Source organism: Lactuca serriola, chromosome 2, assembly GCF_051521515.1.
Source record: "Lactuca serriola cultivar US96UC23 chromosome 2, Lser_US96UC23_V15, whole genome shotgun sequence".
In the NCBI taxonomy this organism is placed as follows: Eukaryota; Viridiplantae; Streptophyta; class Magnoliopsida; order Asterales; family Asteraceae; genus Lactuca; species Lactuca serriola.
In genome coordinates, this window is record NC_136409.1 from 217,998,198 (window position 1) to 218,022,558 (window position 24,361).

The window sequence follows — 24,361 nt, forward strand, 5'->3', positions numbered from 1 at the left end:
CAGCCTCAATTAGCAAAATGGTCAAATCCATGAGGGTCACGTCGTGTTCCATCATATAGTACTCTCTTACAAACTCACTATATGAGTCAGGAAGTGACTGAAGAACCCAGTCTATAGCCAATATCTCTAAGAAATTAACACCTAACATCCTCAACCTGTCAATGTGTGACTTCAGCTTTAAGACGTGTGTACACACAGGTTGCTCATCTTCATGTTTCATTGCCATTAGAGCTTCAGTGAGCTTGAACTTTTCAAGCCTTCGTTCATGTGGGTTAGGAAGAACAATATGAGGAAGTGGAGTATGTGAAGCACGACTCTCATTTCCTTGATCGTATCATGGAACGTCATCTTCATTTGGAAAACTTGTTCCAATGGATTTAGGAAGACCATTGTTAGATTTAGACATCTACAAAACATGAGATAATTCAAGTTAGTTGATAAGAATCCTTGATGTAACACCCAAATGAAACATCAAGGCTAGAATCCAACACAATACTCTACAACCTAGAAGAGGGATGCCATAATCTAGTTGCAGAATATTTGAAGGTAGGTGAATGACGATTCACCAATTTCCACTACGAAAAACGAAAAAGAAATTAAGTTTTAAATGTATTGAAACTCCTACATCGTTTGAGATTCATTGAACTTTTCAATGACATGTTTAAATCTCGATTATGCCCTTCAATTTTGTGACTGGGATGCCGAGGATCACAAACAAGGTGTGAATAACCACGTGAATCAACATGGTGCACTCAATGCTACTATCACCTAATCAATGTTTCAGTTAGCCACACACGCTCCATTGATCTATGATAAACATCGAGCAACCCTTCTCTACCAATGTCAATTCCAAATTAGTGTGCCGGTTAACCACGCATGCTCTACTAACGTTTGACAAGGGTACAAAGTGTAATTCCATGGATTGGCATACAATTTCACATTTTCCCTAAAGTAACTATGATTTGGGAATTCGTAAAAGCATTTAGTTACTTTGTTCTTCATTATACTTATAATGGAAGGTTGTGTCCTATCCTACTCATTCGGCTAACGGCCCTCCACTAGTCAAGAGTGCGGTGGGTAAGAGTGGATACCCATTCAATCGTCATTTTATAGGCAATTTCCTTAAACACCCCTTATAGACCAACTTCGTGAATGAGGTCAACTAACGGTAAGACTGACTCTTTTACTCATACATATATATAATATTAGACTTTTAATGTTACATATAGTATAAGGATGTATTTTATACTTTTAAAATACTAGGGTTTTAATCATATTTAGCTTTTTTGAAAATTAAAACTTTTTAATTTTAAACTCTTAAATATTAAAATATTGATTTAATAATTATCCAAAATTAAACAATTAATTTAAATTATTAAATCTTGTAGGATTATCTATTAAGTTAAACTATTAATTTAATCTAATCCCATATCGCCTAAGATTTGAAAATTTATGGAATGGGATAATTCATAAGATATTTAATTATCTATTTAAGGAATCAAGGAAAATTTCAAGACATGACATTATCCAAATCCTTAAAATTTGGGAATCCTATCTAGGGGACAAGGAAAATTTCGATATTCTAGGGTTATACAACCCTAAAATCGAAATCTTGGGGCCAAAGGAAAAGGGTTTAGGAAACCCTACCAAAATTTTGAAATCTAGGGTTTAGAAACCCTAATTTCAAAAATCAAGCCTCCAGGGTTTATTAGCCATAAACCCTAATTTTCATATTCACATATTTGTATCAAATCTAATTGAAAACAAAAACCTAAGGCTCTGATACCACTGATGGGTTTTATACATAGCAAACAATCTTATATGTGCATGCAACCCTAATTTGAGTATCTATGTTTTTCACTATTAGACATACAAGTATTGAACACTAAAGCTAGAAAACCCTAGGAGGCACATGTAATTTTTGAAATTAACATATAATTAGGGTTAGGATACATACCTATATTGTTATATTGTAATAACATTCAAATCCTTGAAGATCTTGAACTTTGGTAGCAAGCGCTACAAGTGTCGCGCCTCTAATGGCTAACAAACAAACCTAGCAACCAAGGATTGCTATGGAGAGAGAAGGGAAGTGGAAAATTCGGCTCTAAGCCTCTCTTGGAGTTCCTTTGACGAAGTCCAACCCTATAGGGGTTTATATAGGTGATAAGGAAGGTTTAGGATAAGGCGGGTGTATCTTAGATAACCCTAATCTCTTAACTTCCTCCCTAAGGCTTCCAAGGCACCCTTAGAGCCCAAGGAAACCCTAGGACACTCTAGATTTCATTCCCCACCTCTAAGGGAGGTTCTAGAATGCTTCAATGCTCAACTTTTTAACATTGTCACCTTTAGTCCCTGCAGTTTCAATTAATTCCTTTAATCCTAAAATTAATTCTAAATTAATTTCTGATTAAATATTAATTAAACAATATGATTTCTAATCAATATATTATATCCATAATACATTAATAAATCATTTATCTTGATTTCAAATTAATTTATTAACCAAGTGAAAAGTTAATAAATCATTCTTCTCTCTCCAACAATTATCCTATTCCATTGCCAAGTTTGAAGGCAACCCAAAAGGACATTGCTACTATCAATTCAAGTACATACCAATGATAGTTATGGTCTTAGACTCATAATCCAACAATTACAAGGGCATGTTATGTTTCGAAGCTTACTGTATCTATTCCCTTGTATTTTTTATGCTATCAATATCCCTATAAATATGGGATGGATACACTTAGAGGATAAGAACTTGGTCTCTCATTTGTAATCATTTTGTCTTTCCTCTTGTATTCTCTGATCAAGCAATATAACGAGCCAACCAAATATTATTTACATTGTGTGTTCTAAATATGTTCTTACTCTGATTCTATTTCCTTACTCGATTCAATTGTCACTGCAAAAAGGACCATGCTACTATCGGGTCAAGTACATACCAATTATTGTTATTGGCTTAGACACCTAATCCAGTAATGCATTTCGGCTCACTAATGCCCCAGCAACGTGCATAAACCTCATGAAAAGGTTGTATAGGCCGATGTTGGATTGGCCTGTGATCGTTTTATCGATGATATCTTGGTTTATTCTAATACCAAGGAGCAGCACGAGCAGCATTTAAGGGAGGTATTGGAGACGTTGAGGACAGAAAAGCTTTATGCCAAGTTCTCAAAGTGTGATTTCTGGTTGCGTGAGGTGCAGTTTTTGAGGCACATCATTAACCAAGAGGGTATTCAGGTTGATCCATCCAAGATTGAGGCAGTGATGCGATGGGAAATACCGAAGAAGGCATCGGAGATCCGCAACTTCTTGGGCTTAGCAGGTTATTACTGGAAATTTATTTAGGATTTCTCCAAGATTGGGGTACCTTTGACTTACTTGACCAAGAAGAATGTGACATTTCGGTGGGGCCCGGATCAGCAGTCGGCTTTCGAGACCTTGAGACAGAGACTATATGAGGCCTTGATTTTAGCACTACCCGAGGGTTTAGATGATTTTGGTGGTGTATTATGATGTGTCTATCACATGGTTAGGTGTTTTTTTGATGCAGAGGGGGCATATGATTGTGTACGCTTCGAGGCAGCTGAAGCCTCATGAGGCAAACTACCCCACTCATGACCTGGAATTGGGGGTGGCGATGTTTGCCCTCAAAATCTGGAGGCATTACTTGTACGAAGTTTGGTGCACCATCTTTACTGACCACAAAAGTTTGAAGTATTTAATGGATCAGCAGAACCTTAACATGTGGCAGAGGAGATGGTTGGATGTACTGAAAGATTATGATTACAAGATTTTGTACCATTCACGGAAGGCCAACATGGTGGTTAATGCTTTGAGCCACAAGGTGGCAAGTGCTCTGATCGAGAACGTTTGTTTGAGGATGAAGGTGATTTCTCCATTGTTGGATATGATCAAGGGAGCTCGGGTGGAGGGTTTAAAGCGAGAGAACCGGAAGATAGAGCGGATTCGGGGTCAGATTCCCTTGTTTGTTCGGGATGGTCGGGGTCTTTTGACATTGTGTGGTCGGGTGTGGGTACCAGTATCTCAGGGAGTGAGTCAAAAGATCTTAAAGGAGGCGCACAGGTCCAAGTTCTCAATTCATCTAGGGGCCACGAAGATGTACAAATATCTTAGGCTGAGTTACTGGTGGCCCTGCATGAAACGGGAGATCACATGGTTTGTGGAGTGGTTCTTGACCTACAGGAAAGTCAAGGCTGAACATCAGAGGCCCCACGGCAAGGTTCAACCGCTACCCATTCCCATATGGAAGTGGGAAGAGATCGCTATAGAATTCATCAAGAAGTTACCGAGGACGACGAGGGGTGTGGACTCCATTTGGGTCATTGTGGATAGATTGACGAAGAGTGACCATTTTTCTAATCCCCGAGAGTATTTATGCTAAGAAATTAGCAGATATCTATATGCGAGAGGTGGTGGTCAGGCACGAAGTGTTAATATCGGTGGTCTCGGACCGCAATGTTCGATTCACCTCCAGATTCTGGAGGAAGTTCGACGAGGAACTGGGCACACAGTTACACTTCAGCACTGCATACCACCCCCAGACAGACGAACAGAGCTAGTGGGCGACTCATACGCTCGAGGATATGCTATGGGCATGCATATTGGATTTCGGAGGGCATTGGATACATACCTTCTACTAGTAGATTTTTCATATAAAATAGTTATCATGCTAGTATCAACCCACCCTCGTTTGAGATGATGTATGTTTGGAGGTGCAGGATTCTCGTATGTTAGGGGAGCTTAGGCACCGAGTCATGGGAAGCATCGAGGTGGTGCTCATGTCCATCGAATTCATTCAGCAGGTGCGCAACAGGCTGCGGGTGGAGTAGAGCCATCAGAAAATTTATGTTAATCGACATCGCTCGGATCTGGAATTTCAGGTGGGAGACTTTGTTTTGCTAAAAGTGTCAGCATAAAAGGGTGACATTAGGTTTCGGAAGAGGGGCAAGAAAGGGCCCCAGTTTATTGGCCCGTTCAGAATTTCTGCCCAGGTGGGCAAGGTAGCATATCGATTGGACTTACCGATTGAGCTTAGTCATATCCACAACACCTTCCACATGTCTCAGCTTCGGAAGTGTGTCCCTGATGAGGCCGCAGTCATTTCCTTGGATGATATTTAGGTTGATGAGAGTCTGAATTATGTGGAGAAACCTATAGCGGTTCTGGATAGGAAAACCAAAGCCCTATGGAACAAGGAAGTGAGGCTCTTTAAGGTGCAATGGCAACACCGAACAGGCTCTGAATAGACCTAAGAGCCGGAGGATGAAATGAGGAAGCCTTATTTGGACTTTTTTGCATCAGCAAACTTCGAGGACGAAGTCTAGTTCAAGTGGGTGAGATTTATAACGCTTGGTCCATGATGTGTGTAAAACCCACTAGTTTTAAACCTACTTTTAATTATCAAATAACACACAAAAGGCAGTGAACCTATCAATTGTGGTATAGTTCAATCAAGTAGGGTACCGAACACAGGGAACGGCAAATTAAATACTAAAACCTAATTTATCTAATTTAACTAATAAGTAGTGGTTTTCTCTAGTTTTACAAGACTAGAAACTTACTAATTATTACTAATTTAAGCTAGAAAACAAAGACTTGACTAGATTCAATAACGGAGAAGTACTTCTATTTAGTTCAACTTAATTGATCCTATGGTTGATTTCAAGGTAAAAGTGCAATGGATTAATTCTTTTGCTAGTTACCGATTCAATTGATTAATTCCGTATTCACTTCATTAATCCTTAGCAAATAAATCAATTTAAACAATGGCCAGTTGTCTATTTCAATTAAATCTACTAGATATAATATTCGGGTTAAGTTAGACTTGCAATAGCGAATTAATTTATCTTTTAATTAACTTCTTGTTAAATTGTCATCTCACAAGCCTGCACATAAATTTACTTGATTTTCTTATTAATCCTAGTTTCATGTTCATTACACTAGACATATGACAAAAAGTGTTCACTAAGCATATGAGATTGATAACTAATAGATGTTCATGCTAATTAATTATCTCCCTACTAACAGAAAATCAATTATCATTCATACACAAGGTTCTTTAGCAAGCTAAAATAACTAAATTAACCAACATAGAATTAATCCTACCAAGAATCAAACCATATTACCAATTTCGTATCCCCAAATAGAAGTTTAAAGAATTTAGTTCATAATTAAGGTAAATAACAGCAAACAAATAAGTTCAAGTTGCTTAATCATGTTGACAAAACAAAAGAAACAAATAGAATGGTGGAATTATGCCTTAATTACTCCCGGAATTGGATTCTAGCTTCCTTGGTTGACTTCTAGGGTTCTTCTGGCTTCTTATTCGCAGCTAAGCACTTCTGAATCGTCCCAGAACTTCTGCCTCTCGATCTGTGGAATTATCTTTAAATAAGCGGTCCGACTCGTCGAGTCAAGTGGTGACTCGTCGAGTCCCTCTCACATTCTACGTATCGCGATAACTATCTGGGACCCGAGTCATTATCCTTCTGATTCCTCGACCGGACTCGTCGAGTAGATATATGACTCGACGAATAGAAGCTTCTTTTTCAGTGTTTTCCTTCTTCATTCCATTCTCAATCTTCTAACCACTTCTCTTGCTTCCTTTTGCTTCCGAGCTTCATCTTTGAACTGAAAAACATAATTTAACACTTTTAAGTACCTTTTGTCCATAATATGCGATAATTTAGCTAATATATGAATAAAAAACTATACTAAATACACACTAAATATGCACATATCAAAATACCCCACACTTGTCTTTTGCTTGCCCCCAAGCAAAACTAAATTTTAATACATTAGAACTATGTATAACAACTCCAATCTAACCCAGCCATTATGCCAAGACCGCAACGCATGCATTTGTGTCTAAAATTTTTCCTAAAGAACCCCCCATATTCCAAATACTCACAATCCTCATAAACATTCACCCACTCACCCCGAACTATGCTCATTTTATGCAACCCTCCGAATCCATCCGCAGAAAACCTCTTTACCCTCAAGGTATTTTTAATCGAGCAACCCAAGCATACATATTCTAGAAAATTACAATTTTTCCGATACCACTATGGAATTCTTTGAATTCTTCACTTCTTTGAACATTTCATCTTTGATATCTTTGAATTCACCAACTTGTACTAGCTTTTGGTATCTTCAACTTTTTTGGATTTTTGGAATTTTGATCTTTTGATCTTCACTTTGATTGCTCCAAAATTCTTACAACTTTTCTTGTAATTTTTTTCTTTTTTTTTCATGTATTTCACTTTCTTTTTTTTTCACTCAAAACCCTACATGCTTAAGCAGGGGCGCTCAATCTCAACCTTTATTGGCTAATGATAAAAATTTTCCTGGATACATTTCAGGTTTAGGCTGCCAAACATATTGCATCCCTCAGGCTGAGCAGGGTTGTGTTTTTGTCCCATGATTTCACTGGAATAAGGAAGCCACAAATGCACTAGAACATATATTGGCTCAACTAAACATTTGGGTCTTCATGCAATTATTAACACAATTCTAACATAGAATCCTAATTTTTACCAAAATTTTCTAAATAAATCCTAAGTAATACTTTTGGTATGCAAATTTTTTTTTAAAACTGACTATTATGTAACCAACCCCCTACCCCACACTTATGTAATGCAATGCCCTCATTGCATATTAGGCATAAAAACATAAAAAGAAACAAAGAGGGAATTGGAACAAACTCCCCTGGAATAGCAGTCGATAGGCTGATCATATCCATTTTAAGCTCCAACTTCAATCAACTTTAGACATGGTAACATCTCATCCATGCCTTGGGTGTCAAAACTCATGTGGGTCGCTCCAAATACGCGGAAATTAGTGTAAAATCTTCAAGAATGAAAATGGAAGAATAAGTGAGCAAGTGGGACCAGTAGCAGCATCAAATCAGCAGTCCATCGAGATAAAAAATGATCGACTCGTCGAGTCTTATAGTGGACTCGTCGAGTACCAGCGTGTCTTCTCTGAATATGTAGAAATACAAGGTGACTCGGCGAGTCGTCTTAGTGCACTCGTCGAGTAGGCCACTGAACGAAAAAACTTGGTATTTTGCAACTGTTTTAGCCTCTAAAAACTTCTTTAACCCTTCCTCACATTTGGACTCAATTGCTCATACCCCCTAGGACCGGACTCGACACTTTGACGTTAAAAACTCGCTTCCTTGACTCGCTCTCACTCTAGAAAACATCCATGCTTTACATCTCTAAACCATCCTAAATAAGCAAGCATAATTCAATCCTGAAAAATAACTAAAGCAAACAACCATTAATTATAATAAAATCTTAAAGCATACACACCAAATAAAATAAAACAAAACAAAACAAATTAAAATTGTTTGATTAAAAACACAAAAACATCAATCTTCATCTTCCTCATCATCATTAGCGGCTCCACTTCCCCCGGCTCCGCTCTGTCTAGCAGCAATCCTCTCATCCCAAGACGGAATGAATGGGTAATTCCCACCATCAATATGTGGGATATTGAAGTGGTCAAAAAGTCGAATGTGGGATTGGTTGCTGAAATTCAGCCCCCTCGCCAATTGATCCTGCATCCGCCTCATCTCTACATTGTACCAATCCATTGGTACATCTTCATTTTCGACCGAAATCACTGGCGGCTCGTCCTCCACATCCCGTTCTCTTCTCGATCTCACCCTCCTTCCCGGTGCATCGGGACCAACAACGGGATCATCATTTGGGATGGCATAATGGCCACCACCATAGTCTTCAATTATCCGCGCTCGTCGGAAAAGAATGGGGTTAAACGGGGGCGTTGGGATCATTATCATGAAGTTCCAGGCTCCGCGGTTCATCAACCCGAATGAATTCGCCAATCGAGTGACAAACATTCCTCCATTGATACGGGAGGTTTTGCGATCTTTGACCGCACCCTCCGAAAGGTGTGAAGCAATACACCATGGAATGTTGCAAAAGACTCCGGGTGTTATTATGCTCCATAAGTAGAAAACATCAAGGTTGGAGACCTTGTCATCGTCTTTCCTTTGGTTGATGGTGGAGGAAATAAGGCGGTGAATGAGGCGGTGAGTCGGGGATCGGATGCTCCCTTCTTGTGCAGACTTTGGGATGTAGACTTTGTTTCCTATGGTATTCCACCAACCCATGCTCGTGACTCCATCGGGGAACGCCATATGAGTGTTTGCCAAGAAAGCCCGAAAGATGTTTGTTGTCACTAAGGGTTGATCATAGATCCCTAGTCGGCAGGCAAGGTCCACCACCGAGCATTGACGATACTCGCCCCCAAGACAAAAAGTAAAGCTCATCGGGTGATACACATCCACTCCCCCGGTGAAAGATACCGTGGAAAAGAATTCTAAACATAGCTCCAAATAAACCGGTTCTTGAATACGGAAGACCCGGCTCCACCCATCACACACCATACGGTTGCCTTCACGTTGGAACTCCTTCAAAAGGTAAGGAACTAGTTCTTCTTCATAGCTAACACTCTGCAGCCATTCCCAATCAATTCTGTTCGGTACATACACCTCCTTCTTCTTAATGTCGGAGAGCTTCTTCTTCCACTTCCTCATTGTTGAAGCGGATTCAATTTGCGGGAAGTTTTACCATGGAAACTCCCCTTGGCTACCAGTTGAAGATTGTCCTCTTCTGAACATGATTTCTGCAAAATAAACACACAAAACCCAGAAACACAGAAAATATTTAAAAACTGAAATGTATCTGTAAATCGACTGGACTCGTCGAGTCCATGCCCGACTCGACGAGTCGCGCAGCCTGCATGAGTCAGTCGACGGGTCGCATAAAATTGGACCATAAAACTTATAATTTCTGTCAAGGGTTTTTGTTCAAGGACTTCCTACTAAGTAATAAGGTCAAAATAAGCATTCAAAACAACAATATTCATGAAAAATCGAAACCCTAGAATTTCATTATTTTTCAAAAACGGGTTTTTTTCATGCAATTGCAGGTATAGATGGCCTTATAATCTCATTCTTTCTAGAAATCAAGAAGAAAGTTGTTACCTTTTGAGTTTAAACCTTGAGAAATTGAAGAAGATTTGAAGATTTCTTTGCATGCTTGAGAGTGTTTGCGAAAGGGATACCCGGCGAGTGTGGTGTGGAAACTGAATTTTTAGGGTTAAAACCCTATTTACCAGATGTAAAAGTAATTTCGAAATTATTTTTTTTCTGTAAATAAAACCGACTCGTCGAGTCACGGTCAGACTCGGCGAGTCTAGTCGCGCAGTTAAAGATTTTCAGTGATCAATATATACTCGTCGAGTCAGGGTCAGACTCGGCGAGTCATTTAACAAATTTGCATATTTTTCAAAATTTTTCTGTTTATTATGAATCATTTCACCCCACACTTAGGCTAGGCACAATCTCAAGCAGATATGTCCGATGATTTGGAAGATTAAAATTGTGAAACGGAACAAAAACTAAAAAAAAAACTAAAGAGTAAAAGAAAGCAAACTTTAACGACGGGTTGCCTCCCGCCAAGCGCTTCTTTTTGAGGAGTCATGAGCTAGACTCCTTCCCATTTACGTTTTGTCATCTTCAAGCATCGGGAATGTACGCCTCTCTTTTTGTGGTTTATACTTGGTCTTGTAGGCGTGAATCTTCTTCTTGTAAGCCTTCTTCAATTCGTCTTTTCTCCTTTTTATTGCCTCATCTCCAGCTGTTTGGTCTTTCCTTTTTCTCTTTTTCTGTTTTACCCTTTTCTTTTTCACCAACTCTTGAACATCTTTCTCTTTAAATTTGATGACTTCATATTTCATGATGGTACGTGCTCTAGGTTTAGTGTTGAATTAGTGATCAGTTTCTTCCTTCCTTTCCTTTATTCCTGCATCCTTTCCCGTGCTTATCCCTTCTCCAAATGGCATCGTATCAATGCATGCCACATCGGCGTGTTGTACCTCCATTCCTTTTACCTCTTCTGCCAATTGTTCTTCAAAAACAGTAACTGAACCCAGGGTATGTGAAGGACTATTCACAAACAGATCAGCTTTGGTCAAGTTTCTATCCAGATCGACTGGACTCGTCGAGTCCATTATGACGACTCGGCGAGTCGGATCGGGTTCCATCAATCCTGGAGTGTTTTCTGAGTTGGCTTCTTCCAGTAGTTTTTCAAGCTCCTCCAAGTCTTTGTTAGCATCTTCAACTCCTTCAGAGTGTAGTGTGAACTTACTTGGGTCTTCTTTTAGTAAAATTTCAAGCTCTTTTTGTAATATCTCATCATCCCATTGGATAAATGAGATTTCTTCTCGCTTTTCTTCTTCTTGCTTGACTTCTGGAATAGCTTTAAACATCACCGACTCATCCCCCACCCTTAATGTCAATGTTGACTCACATATGTCAATTAGGGCACACGCGGTGTTTAAGAATGATCTTCCCAAAATAATTGGTATTTCGGGGTCTTCTTCCATTTCCACCACCACGAAGTCTACTGGAAAAATAAACTTGTCCACTTTGATAAGGAGGTTTTCACAAATGCCTTGTGGATTAATTACCGTTTTGTTTGCCAAATGGATTCTCATATTTACCGGCCTTGGTGCTGGTAAATTTAGCTTCTTAAAGAATGAGTAGGGCATCAAATTGATGCTTGCACCTGAATCAGCCAATGCTCGTGTAGAAACTTCATTACCAAATTGGCATGGAATTACTATGTTACCCGGATCACCCTTCTTCTCAGGCAGCTCACTCATCAATATCTCCGCGACTTCAGCCAAATCTTTCCTAGCAGCAAAAAGGCCCTTAAGCAAGTTAAAGTATTTAGGAGTTTGGAGCATTGTTTCCGCAAATGGCATATTGACTTGTAAAGCTTTAACATTCTCCATGAAGGTTCTATAGGCTTGAACTTTTTCTGCAGGCATGGCTCTGGTTGGGTATGGCAAAGGAGGGTTGTATGGCTTTAGGAAACTGGCAGTATCTTCATTCCCGACGGGACTCGTCGAGTCCATGTGGGTGACTCGGCGAGTCGGGTCGGGTTTTTCTGGTTCTGGTTTTTCTTCCTTCTCTGCCTTCTTCTTGGAGACTCTTAGTGTTTCTGTAAATTCTTCTTCACTTCTGGAGGTTATTACGCTCACGTTCTCCTTTCTTGGATTGGGCTCGGTGTTGCTCGGAAGTTGACTCGGTCTTCTTTCATTTACTTGATGTGCAAGCTGCCCCAGCTGTTTCTCAATGTTGAGAATGGAAGCTTGCTGATTCCTCAGCATGTTTCTGGTTTCTTGCATTGCTACATCGTGATCATTATGTCTTTTCTCGGATGCAGTTATGAACCTTGTGAGTATGTCTTCTAAATTTGCTTTCTTTTCCGCCACCGGCTCTTCCTTTTGATAGAATCCCCTCTCCCTCTGTTTGTATTTCTCCTCCTTAGCCTTTTTATACTCTTCGTATGGGAGCCATTCCTTCTTGGGCTTCCTCCAGTCTTCATCGTATCTGTCGCCACTGGAATAAAATACTTGAGCCTTTTTATTTCCATTCTCGTCTCGATCACAATCCTTGGTAAGATGGGGGCCGCCACAATTTTCGCATCCTACCCTAATAGCATGGATCGTTTGATCCATTTTCGTCATTCTTCGGTCTAGGCTATCGAGTTTAGCTATTACCGCCGCCATGCCATCGTTCACCGAGTTTACTGCTCCTCGACTCACTTCATTCCTCGGATTGTGGTATTCTCTAGAATGCTTAGAGAATTCTTCAATTAATTCCTTTATTTCCGGAGGTGGCTTTCGGGTGAGCGGGCCTTGTGAATCGAGTAGTTGCCTTGTGGTGACATTAACTCCATCATAAAAGATGGAGACCTCCTGTTGGCTATTAAGATCATGGTGTGGGCAATTTCTAAGTAGGCTCTTGTACCTTTCCCAAGCTTTATAAAGAGATTCTCCGGGTTGTTGCTCGAAGTTGGCAATGGCTTTCTTTAGCTTGGCTATCTTGGAAGGTGGGCAGAAATGGTCAATGAACTCTTCTTTCATTTTGGCCCATGTGGTGACTGATCCGGGAGGAAGTGATTTTAACCAATCTTTCGCAGCACCTTTAAACGTGACAGGGAGCATTCGAAGAAGCTGGCTCTCGCGTGGAACATTAGGCACGTTGAAGTAGTCGGCCACATCATTTACTTCGTCCAAATGCTTGTAAGCGTCTTCATGATCTCTCCCGTAAAAAGGGATCTCCTTGAGTTGAGCGAGAATATGGCCCTTTAGCTCAAACGTAGCGGTTGCGGGAATTGCGGGTTGCACAAGTCCCGGCCCGGTGTCATCACGCATCCTTTTCTTCCACTCCCCCATGGGGACTTCATCGATGTTAGCCATAGTGATAGCTAACTCTTCTTCGGAATCGGTTTCGTGCTCGGAAATATGCTCTTTTTCTTCCTCGGTCTCGTACTCGCTACCTTCGTGAATTGGTTCTTCAATTTTTAATGAGGCACTGGATGCTCCTGATTTGCTGCCTTTCTTCTTGCTGAAAACGGATTTCAAGTTCTTGAGTGGTGAGTTCTTTGAAGTTGCGGTTTCTCCTACGGCTTTTCCCTTGCTTCTCTTTAGTGCGGATTCCGGGTCCTCCAAAGGTGGTACTAGAGGTGTGTCCGATCCTCGGGTCATGAAACAGCTGAAAAAAAACGAAACAAAAGAAACGAAACGCGTAAAAGGAATAAAAACAAAATAAAAAAAAATAAGACTGAAACAGCGATGGACTCGCCGAGTCTGCTCGAATGCACTCGGCGAGTTCAAGGTCAAAACAGAAAAGAAATTTTCTTAATTATTCTAAAAACGAAATTTTATTAAAACTAAATCTACTTACTGATTTGCTTTGTAAATAACTTTGTGTAAGATAAATCCCACACAAAGGATCTATTAAACTAGATTTTACTATTAATTTTAGAACCGTTCCCCGGCAACGGCGCCAAAAACTTGATGTGTGTAAAACCCACTAGTTTTAAACCTACTTTTAATTATCAAATAACACACAAAAGGCAGTGAACATATCAATTGTGGTATAGTTCAAGCAAGTAGGGTATCGAACACAGGGAACGGCAAATTAAATACTAAAACCTAATTTATCTAATTTAACTAATAAGTAGTGGTTTTCTCTAGTTTTACAAGACTAGAAACTTACTAATTATTACTAATTTAAGCTAGAAAACAAAGACTTGACTAGATTCAATAACGGAGAAGTACTTCTATTTAGTTCAACTTAATTGATCCTATGGTTGATTTCAAGGTAAAAGTGCAATGGATTAATTCTTTTGCTAGTTACCGATTCAATTGATTAATTCCGTATTCACTTCATTAATCCTTAGCAAATAAATCAATTTAAACAATGGCCAGTTGTCTATTTCAATTAAATCTACTAGATATAATATTCGGGTTAAGTTAGACTTGCAATAGCGAATTAATTTATCTTTTAATTAACTTCTTGTTTAATGGTCATCTCACAAGCTTGCACATAAATTTACTTGATTTTCTTATTAATCCTAGTTTCATGTTCATTACACTAGACATATGACAAAAAGTGTTCACTAAGCATATGAGATTGATAACTAATAGATGTTCATGCTAATTAATTATCTCCCTACTAACAGAAAATCAATTATCATTCATACACAAGGTTCTTTAACAAGCTAAAATAACTAAATTAACCAACATAGAATTAATCCTACCAAGAATCAAACCATATTACCAATTTCGTATCCCCAAATAGAAGTTTAAAGAATTTAGTTCATAATTAAGGTAAATAACAGCAAACAAATAAGTTCAAGTTGCTTAATCATGTTGACAAAACAAAAGAAACAAATAGAATGGTGGAATTATGCCTTAATTACTCCCGGAATTGGATTCTAGCTTCCTTGGTCGACTTCTAGGGTTCTTCTGGCTTCTTATTCGCAGCTAAGCACTTCTGAATCGTCCCAGAACTTCTGCCTCTCGATCTGTGGAATTATCTTTAAATAAGCGGTCCGACTCGTCGAGTCAAGTGGTGACTCGTCGAGTCCCTCTCACATTCTACGTATCGCGATAACTATCTGGGATCCCGAGTCATTATCCTTCTGATTCCTCGACCGGACTCGTCGAGTAGATATATGACTCGACGAGTAGAAGCTTCTTTTTCAGTGTTTTCCTTCTTCATTCCATTCTCAATCTTCTAACCACTTCTCTTGCTTCCTTTTGCTTCCGAGCTTCATCTTTGAACTGAAAAACATAATTTAACACTTTTAAGTACCTTTTGTCCATAATATGCGATAATTTAGCTAATATATGAATAAAAAACTATACTAAATACACACTAAATATGCAAATATCAGTCCAGGTATGAATTAATTCCAATTTTTTAAGTATTGGAAGGAACTCGACAGGTTGGGAGGCTCCAATTCAACGAGTAGGAAGCCTTCCAATTGCGTAGATCACAGGATCTACTCGATGAGTTGGGGAGCCCCAACTTGACGAGTTAACACTAGAAATGAAAACCCTAAGTTTTCTGGCATTGTATCCTATTTAAAGGACTTAAACTCTAGGGTTGGCCTCCTTACCAGCCCCCTTGCCCAGAGAAAACCCTAGAATCGCCTCCCCTCTTGTTCATTGATTTTTTGTGAGTGTTGAGTGATTGTTTGGGATCTTTGAAGGAGGTTTTGAAGAGAGAAGTATCAAGCATGGAGGAGTGAACTTGGATCCAGAAAATCTACATCAACGGCTACATCTTTGAGGTATAAAGTCGTAACCTTGACATGTAGCTTATTAGATCTCATCTTTTGAAGTGTAAGCATGATTTGGGATCTTGGGTTGAGTTGTCTAAAAGAAATAGATTACAGGGGTTGTCAAGCTAGATCTGACCCCTCCATGGTATCTTGAGGCTTAAAGTTGCAAACTTTAATGGCCTATGTGTCCCATTCATGCAATATGTCCATTAGAAAGCCTAATATAGACCCTAGAGAGTGTTACAAGTATGCATGGACGTAATGATATAAACTTTACGTGATTTTTCCACCTTTGGACATCAGATCTATGTTTGGGAATTAGGGATGAGAGTTTAAGGGCTTAATAGGTCAAGACCTTCCTTAAAGGAACTAGGGTTTTGGTTTAGAGCTTATTATATGATCCTTAGGGGTAAATTTGGAAACATTACACTTTTAGGCATCTCTATGGATGGGGATCTGAGGTTTGGAACCTTTGGATTCAAGAAAAAGGGCTTAATGCATTAAGTGGGCTGACAGACTGGAGAACTCAATGATTTCATAGGAGAACTCGGCGAGTTGGGTTGGGGTTACCCCGATTCTGTTGGAAAACGGAAGAACTCGACGAGTTGGATCGCAATATCATGATTTTGACATGGGGTGGACTCGACGAGTTAAAGGGTCGAAGGCACCAAGGCTGGCCCATGTTATTTAGTTGGGATGTTTATTGCTTACGTGCGATTAGTGTGTTAGGTATTTATGTGAAGACCATGTGGGGGCTCCCATGGCAGTGGACTAAGACAATGCGGGGGTTCCCATGGCATTCGGTGTAAGACCTTGAAGGGTTTCCATGGCAACATAGTATGTTTGCATGTTTAGCTTGTATGATATTTCCTTGGTTAGCTAAGGCAATGTGGGAGTTCCCATGGCAGTTAGTGAAGACCGTGTAGGGGTTCTCATGGCAGTTAATGAAGACCATGTGGGGGTTCCCATAGCAGTTAGTGAAGACCATGTGGGGGTTCCCATGGTAGGTATTTAAGACCATGTGGGGTTCTAATGGCACCCGGTATACGACCTTGGAGGGTTTCCATAGCATCCTTATATGTATATATGCATTGCTTATGTAGCTTATATGGCTGATATGGTTTATGTGATTATGTGGATTGTGTGACGTATGTTATGGGGAACTCACTAAGCGTTAGCTTATAGTTTGTTGGTTGTTTCAGGTACTTTAGGATCTAAGGGCAAGAGCCCAGCCTGATGGCGCGCCATGCACTCTCTGGCGTTTTTATTGGGGACACTCTAATATTATGAATAAATTGTCTAATGTTATGGATTTTGAAAACAAATGTAATTGAAATTTTATATGATGATGCGCCCCTCAGAGCGGGATAGAAACAAGTGCACCCCCGGTGAGGAGTTCATAACGAAGCCCGGGCCGGCGACTCGGCCGCTTTGGCAACCCCGGACTCCCAGGAGGCGACCGCGTAGGAAGTCCGCCCTCTCCAAGCATTGTCCTTTAGCTACCGTCCAAGGATAACTACTCCAGACGACAAAGAGCACGGCCTGAGCACTATCCCCTGGACCAATCATTAGACCGGACACGAATGTAGAGCAGGGTCCTCCAATAAGGACGGCGGATCCTGTCGGAGTCGCAGTCCTTGTCCCTCATACGGATCGAGGAGGATCCTCAGTATAAAAGGTCGGTTACTCTGCCTTGAGAGGTAAGCTATTCTCTTCCCCGATCATACACCTCCATACTTCAGATTCATCCTACTAACTTGACTGTCAGAGCGTCTTTTTAGGACCTCCTCCCAGAGAGCGGCTGACGTTTCTTTTTTCGTTGTGACCTCTCAGGTTCTATTCCAATGACCATCGCTTAGTAGCCAAGGTGGTTTGGAGCCAGTTCGCATCATTTGGCGCCATCCGTTTGTGTGACAATGGATATGCAAACCCCTTTTTCTTTTTCTCTTTCAACCTAACCACGCATGACGAAGAAGACGACGGGTGAGCCATCGGAACCACCGCATAGCCCGATACACCCGATGGCATCGTTGGAAGCCACCCTCTATTGCAGCAATCATGCAATCTGTTTTAACCTAGAGTCAAACATCGCCATCCACTCCAACCCACACAACACCCTCCCCATTCCCAAATAGTAGTGTGCTTAACCAACACATTGTACCCACTTTGCCGCCATTTTTCCCTAACACCAACAATTCTATCAATCCCCAAACAACACCCATAATGCCTTTCGTGAACAGCTCACATACGAACAACACTATAATCGGCCCAAATGTTACACCACAACCGCAGAACCACCTGTCATTGATGACAGGCACCGCGTCAACATCACCACTCGTGCTTTATCAGCAAATAGCCATAGCCTGTGACATCCCCAATTTCAAGGCTAGAAAAGACCGATTTGTTTATGCTTTGTTTTATAAAATCAGAGTAATCCTTTGATTAAAAGAGTTGCGGAATTTGTTCTCAAAATAATATATGATAAAATAAAATTTATCAAAGCATTTCTTAAAGAAATGTATTTTTATTAAATAACAAAATCTCGGGATGTCATGGTCCGATATAGACCAAAAGCGTAAACAATATAAAATAGACCTTAAAAAAGTTATTTATAACTACTGATCTATAATCCAAAATCTCTCGTTAAGTCCACCAACTTATACCCTTGTGCCATTACCTGTAATGCAAAGAAAACTGAGTGGGTCAGGCTTGGGAGCATGGTGAGCATATAGGGTTTTCAACCCACAATAATATATTTATTATATTCAATCATCAAACAATCAACCCAATTACCCATCCCCATTATCATCTTTATTTATTAAGGTTTTACCCTAAGAATCGACTATCCTTCCTTCATTCATTCCTAAGGATTTACCTAAGGAATTGGCACAAAGTCCATTGTTGCCAAAGTGTATCTATCAGGTACTAAATCTATAGCTATCAGGCGCTAACTCCATAGTCACCAAGGTTCACTTAACAAGCACTAACTCCATAGTTGCCAAGGTTTACTCAATAAGCGCTAACTCCATAGTCGCCAAGGTTTACTCAACATGTGTTAACTCCATAGTCGCCAAGGTTTACTTTAACAGGCGCTAACTCCAAAATCACCAAGGTTCACTTAATAGGCACGAAGTCACATCGTCGCCAGGGTTTATCTAATAGGCACTACCTCGATCTCATAAGCACCAGGGTTTACTCATACCATCTTTCATCACACACCAACTATTCCATCTACCCAACATATTTGTAGATATAAATTACATATATAGTTTAAATCATATACAATCCTGTATAAAACATTCATCCAACATCCATCTCAAATAAAAAAACAATATATAAACACATAACACGTATTTCATAGCAAATACTTCAAATCTATGTGTTAGAAGAAAGTAAATACACACTCACTTGGTTAGACGATGCTCGGACAGTACTACAGTTCTAAGAGTAGTATTCCTCGGTGAAACTGGGATATCTTCACACACCGGGCTTCTTGCAGGCAGAACTTCAGCTCAGAAACTCTTTTCTTCTCGGGATCTTCGGGCTTCAGGACTTGCTTCGGGTATCGGGATGATACCGGGGCTTCGGGGGTAGTTCTTTGCACGTAAATCGAGGTAATATGGGTGAGAGAAGGGTGAATTAGCAACCTTGGCCGATTGCCCCTTCAAATCTATTTATAGGGCAAATTTCTCATTTTCCACGTCGTGGGCACCTTTTCCACGTCGTGGGCTTGGTTGTCACTACATGCGTCATCGCAAGTTGGGTCTGGCAAACTGTTTCCACGTCGTGGCCACTGACACGGCTTTGGGGTTCGCGCCCCGAACTTCAGAACGTCATAACGAACTCCGTTTTCGACGTTCTTTATATCGACGCGTAGGTGAGAATATGCTCTACAACTCTCATTTAGACTACGTTGGCTAATTTTGACTTTATTTTTGATATTTTATAAATATAATACTTTTATATTATTTTTAGTAGGCTGGGACAGGAAAACTCCATTAGAAATTCATAACTTCTTCATCCGACGTCCATTTCCGTCTGTCTTTTTACTGTTGGATTACTATCGACAAGATCTTCGATTCTCATTTAGATTGTTTTGGCTAAAAATCACTCGATCTCATATTCGACTATTTGGGCTGCATACCGCTAAGTAGAAACTTCGAAAATCATAAATTCCTCATACGAAGTCAGACTTGCGCGTTCTTTTTATGCACGCTCTCGGTTTTACATATTCTAAGACTTTCATTTAGATCGCTAAGGCCAAATATCGCTCTATCTTAAATTCATATTTTACATCATTCAGTGTCGTGCCGGTTCTGTCGCGAAACTTCGACAGGTCATAACTTCTTCGTTATAACTCGGATTTCGACGTTCTTTATATGTACGGAATCCTTGTAACATATACTACAAGTTAGTTACGATTATTCATTCTAAATAATCTTCTTTCAAAAAGTCATTTTTGACGCTTATCGTCTCTAAATTGACTAGCCCTGATCTACAGGCGTTACATAGCCCAACAGCAAATTCCCATGGCCTAAAAGCAAATACTCATAGCCCAACAACAAATACCCATGACCCAACAATAAATACCCATGGCCCAACAGTAAATACCCATGACTCACACCTTCCCTACTCCATTTCAGCCGTCAAACTTCTACGGCTCGGTAACCCCAGACCTCACAGCCTATAACAACATGTTAGTACAGCCCTTTTTGGAAATACAACAGCTAGGGTATCACTTCACTCAGCGAACCCTAAACCAAGATTGCTTATCATGAAGTCTCACATCACCGTTCTTCAAAGAGCTCCTGGAATACGAAATTCCTAACACCACCAAAATGCCCCACCTTAAGACATATCATGGCACAACCAACCCAGATAACCACATCGATACATACGAATGGACCATGATGTCCCTCAAGCTAGACGAACAGTTCTGGTGCACATACTTCCTCACTACCTTAGATGGCAACGCAAGGACATGGTTTAAGACATTGCACCCAAGCAACATCAGTAACTTTAGCTAATGGAAGTACCTTTTCCTAACTCACTTCATTCAACTCCGGAAGTACAAGGGCGATAGCCACTCGATCATTGGGTGCAAACAGTAGGAGTGGAGACAATTAAGGACTATTTTTCCATGTTCACTAAAGCAACGTTAGACATTCCAGGGCATGATGAGGGTTTGATCACGGGAGCATTCACCTAGGAATTGTTACCAGGATCGTTGTCCCAAAAACTCATGGGCAAGCAACCCTAAACAAGGGCAGAACTAAAAGAGTGAGTGAAGCGATTCCTACCCAAGAGGAAAGTGAAGCATCGAAGCAGGCATATCTCAATGCCATTACATCCTCCGTTGGAAAGCGAGGCCACGACGCTAATCCCCATCCCAATCCACGGGGGTTAGGTAGATACATGGGGCGAGATAGACGGTTGCCAGGGCGTTTCAGACCTTTCGTTAAATATGAGAGGCGGGGAAGACGAGCAAAAGTCTACACGGTTGATGAGAAACCGATGGAAAAAGGCACTAAAATGCAGTATTGCGAATACCACAAGAGCAGGACACATGACACGATCAACTGTTCAGTCATAAAAAGGGAAATTGAGGAAAAGCAACTAAAGGTAAATGTGATAGAAATTGCAAAGAGCCTACGAGCCAAGTTTGATGAAGAAAACCCCAAAGATATGTAACACCTGATTCCCGGTACGCATTTAGTTTAAGCATTTCTGTATTTCCTATGGGACTCAACGAGTTGGTGGCCCAACTCGTCGAGTAGGGTCGCGATCCGTAGGCATTCTAAGTGACCTACTCGACGAGTCGGGAGACTGACTCGGCGAGTAGGTGATGTTTGAGGGAAACCATAAATATTAGGGTTTGCACCCTATTTAAACGTCTTATTGCAGCCTCCGTTGTCCCTTATGCTCCCAGAACACTTCTTATCAGAACCCTAGCCGCTTTGAGTGATCTAAGGCCATTTTTGGTGCTTTTGGGTGGTTGTGAAGCTTACAAAGAAGGAGGAAGCTTGGGAATTCATTTTGGGGCTTGTAGATCCAGAGATCATATTCCATTTTCAGCTCAATCAAGGTAAATACCCCTTGTTTTGGTCTTTCTTGTGGTTGTTCATCTTTAGGGCTTAGATTTTGGGTGCATTTAGGGCTTTCTAAGCCATTTCCGGATTTGTGATGGGATTCATGGAGTTCTACTTTCAGATCTGAGTCATTGGAGGGGTCTCATGGCATAAAGGTGCCAACTTTATGGCCATGAGATCCCAATGCATATTGTAGAGCACCTTTTATGGATTTTTGAGCCAAAAACCCCATGCATGTGCACCAAGTTTGGAACTTTACGTATAAAATGGACATTAGGGGGCCAGATCTATGGTTTTGAGGTGTTAAGACCCATTTAAATCGACTATATAGTATTGGTTAAAGATGGACTCGACGAGTCAAGGTGTAATGACCACCAAATCCATTATGTGAATGGACCAGATGTTAAGGAGGGGAGTCACGTAGATGTTTAGATGCAAAAAAGGAGCTGAGAACCATAGGACTCGACGAGTGTATGAACAGACTCGGCGAGTCCAAGGCAATCTCCCAGCATTTGAAGATGAACTCGACGACTTTTTCTTACAACTCGGCGAGTCTAGGACAAGACTGGTTCATAGGATGAGGATAAACTCGGCGAGTTGTTCATACAACTCGGCGAGTCGGATGAAGGATCCTTTGATGATTTATATAGAAGGAGAACTCGTCGATTCATTGCTAAACTCGACGAGTAGAGACATGGATGAGGACAGTTAAAGGGATAGGGACTCGATGAGTTGGCGGCCCAAATCGGTGAGTCAGGTCAACTAGAAGTTGACTTTGACTTGGACTTGGTCAGGGGTAAATTGGTCATTTTACCCTAAGAGTAGATATCAGACTCTGATTAAGTGTTTTGTGGGGATTATAGCCGGAGGATTTCCGAAGCGGCAGCAGACAGAGATTTCTCGCGCAGATTATCAGCAGCTACTCATTCGAGGTGAGTTACCTTCCAGTAGGGGTTGGTCTAAGGCCACAATGTCGGCCCATCAACAAGGGTATTTGGTAGATAATTGTCTTTGTGATAATTATCTTGGTATGGTTATGTGCTTTTGTCATGATATATGCCTGTCTGATATGTTATGTGTGTTAATGGTAGTGGTAGGGATTAGTCTTTCCGTGGCATCGGTCTTTAGGATCGAGGGGTAGGTCAGTACCCAGTTATGCCTGACTGTATGATTATATCTTGTTATTATATGATAGTGGTAGGGGAAATAGTCCCCAGTTACCGGTTGAAAGATACCGATGGTAATTACCAGTTGAAAGATACCGATGATAGTTACCGGTTGAAAGATACTGGTTGAAAGACACCGATGACAGTTACCGGTTGAAAGATACCGATGATGTTATATGGTATGTGGTATGATAGGCGAACTCACTAAGCTTTGTGCTTACAGTTTCAGTTTTGGTTTCAGGTACCTCTTCATCTAAGGGTAAGGAGTCGGCGGTGTAGCAGCGCATCACACATTCACACATGATTTCCGCAATGAGCTTCGGGGATTTTACTCTGATTTCCATCACTTATGATGTTATGATTTTGAGACACGACATTGTGGTTTAAACCTGATGTAATATTGACAATGTTTTGGTAACATATTTTATGACTTACATAACTTAGAAATGAAATTTTTGGCCTCAAATTTTGGGATGTTATAAGATGCCACTAGAAGGGCAGATCGTAGGGTGGAAATCCTTGCGATCCACCACAAAAAGGGGAGAGCGGAACGCACAGTGGACACACAAAGTGTGACATCCCCAAAATCACGGCCAGAAAAGACCGGTTTGTTTATGCTTTGTTTAAAAATCAGAGTTACATTTTAAATGAAAGTGTTGCGGAATTTGTCCCAAAACAAAAATATGATAAAGATTTATCAAAAGCATTTCCATAGAAATGTATTTCATTAAAAGACTCGGGATGTCATGTTCGTACATATCAAAAGCATAAACAGTACAATATAAGCCTTACTACATTATTTCATATCTACAGGCCTATATCTGTAATCCCTCGTCCAAAACATCACACCTATGCTCATGCGCCACTACCTGTAATACATAAAACTGAGTGGGTTAGGCTTGGGAGCCTGGTGAGCACATAGGCTTTTCAACCCACAATAAATAAGTTTATTAATTTCATCGATCAACAATAACCCGATTACCCGTTCCCGTTATCCTCACTTTACGTCCCTAAACACCTATCATCAGGGACCTAGCCTAAGGATCATCATCGGGACGGACACTACTGCTAAGGGGATTCCTCAGCAATAAATTTCCTAAAGGCAACCATGTGGGGGATGGAGTACACCGGTGAACATATCGTTCACAAACACCTACAGGTTGCGAGCCTGCTAGTGTTCCACTGGACTGTCTAGAAGAGTCCGTGGTCGTCATCCATACTCCGCTAGATGACAGAATCAACAACATCAACATCGAGGCCTCTCATCATTTTATCACACATCACCTATTGCATCTACCCATGTTTTACCCCAACATTTTCGTAGATATAAAATAAATATACAGTTTAAATCATTGAAAACATGTATAACGACGTTCATCTAGCATAGATAGCAAGTATTCAG